Genomic DNA, 1,907 nt, shown 5'->3' with positions numbered 1-1,907 from the left:
GAAAGAAAACTATACCAGTTTGGGCAACTATAAACTGCCCAAAACCAGTGACAAAAAGAAAATCTTAAAAGCAGCCAGAAAAAGAAGACATGCTACATACAGAAAAACAAAGATAAGGAGGACAGCATATTTCTCTCAGAAACAATGCAAGCAAGAAGACTAGAGAAAACATCTTTAAAGTACTGAAAGAAAAAAATTATAAATAAAATTACAAATAAGAATATTTTCTAAAAATGGAGATAAAACACTTTTTTAGACTTACAAAAGCTGAAAGAACTAACCGCCAATAGACCTGTACTACAAGAAATCTTAAAGGAGGTCCCTCATGCGGAAGGAAAATGATAACAAGGAAACCTGGAACTACACAAGGGAAGAACAACAGAAATGCTAACTCTGTTGGTAAATACATACTTGCTTTTTCTTATTACTTAGAGCCCTTTAAAAGAGAATGAACTATTGAGGTTGGGCACAGTGGCTTACACCTGTATTCCCAACACTTTGGGAGGCCGAAGTAGGTGGATCACCTGTGGTCAGGAATTCAAGACCAGCCTGGCCAACATGGCATAATACAAAAATGAGCTGGATGTGTTGGCACACATCTGTAATTCCAGCTATTCAGGAGGCTGAGGCACGAAAATTGCTTGAACTCAGGAGGCAGAGGTTGCAGTGAACCGAGATCACACCACTGCACTCCAGCCTGGGTGACAGAGCGAGACTCTGTCTCAGAAACAAACAAACAAACAAATTAAAAATAACTAAATAAAAGAGAATGGACTGTTGAAACAAAAATAAAGTGTAGTGTAGAGTTTATATAGATGTGAACTGCATGACAACAGTAGCACAAAGGCTGGGAAGAGAAAAATGATAGTATACTATAGTAAGTTTCTTATACTGTAAAGTAGTATAATTGGTTCTGCTTCTGTAATTGTGCTTTGACTGATATAGGTTCTATGAAAAACCTGTTGGGATTTTGAATGGGATTGTGTTAAATCTATAGATCCATTTGGAATCTCCCTATTCATAAACATGGTATGTCTCTCTGTTTACTTATGTCTTCTTTAAAGTCTTCTAATAAAGTATTATTATTTTTTCCATAAAGGACTTATACTTCTTTTGCTGTTCCTAGTTACTTTATATTTTTGTTACTACTAAAAATGTCTTTTTATTTATTTTTGAGACAGGGTCTCACTCTGTCACCCAGGCTGGAGTGCAATGTGACCATGGCTCACTGCAGCCTTGACTTCCTGGACTCAAGTGATCCTCCCGCTTCAGCCTTCCAAGTAGCTGGGACCACAGGCACATGCCACTATGCCTGGCTAATTTTAAAATGTTTTGTAGAGACAGGTTCTTGCTATGTTGCCAGGGCTGATCTCAGACTCCTGGGCTCAAGTGATCCTCCCACCTCGACCTCCCAAAGTGCTGGGATTTCAAGCAAACAGTTTTTTAAAAAATAGATTTTATTTTAGTTTTAGTCTTAGTCTTAGGTTCCCAGCAAAATTTCATGGAAGGTGCGGAGATTTTCTGTATACTCCTCACTCCCACATATACGCAGTCATCTCTGTGTGATGGCTAATTTTATATGTCAACTTGACTAGGCTAAGGGATGACCAGATAGCTGGTAAAATATTATTTCTGGGTGTATCAGTGAGGGAGTTTCTGGAAGAGATTAACATTTGAATCAGTATACTGAGCAAAGAATATCAGATTGACTAATGTGGGTGGGCATGAGCCAACCCACTGAGGGCCCAAATGGAACAAAATGGCAAAGGAACAGCAAATTATTTCTCTCTCCCCTTGAGCTTTTCAACTTTTCTAATTCTCCAGTTTGCAGACAGCATACCATGAGACTTCTTGCCCTCAGGTCATTGAATGAGTGAGTCCCATAATAAATCTTCTCATATATATAC

The sequence above is a fragment of the Chlorocebus sabaeus genome, chromosome 20 (genome assembly GCF_047675955.1).
Source record: "Chlorocebus sabaeus isolate Y175 chromosome 20, mChlSab1.0.hap1, whole genome shotgun sequence".
In the NCBI taxonomy this organism is placed as follows: Eukaryota; Metazoa; Chordata; class Mammalia; order Primates; family Cercopithecidae; genus Chlorocebus; species Chlorocebus sabaeus.
This window is presented reverse-complemented; position numbering follows the sequence as displayed.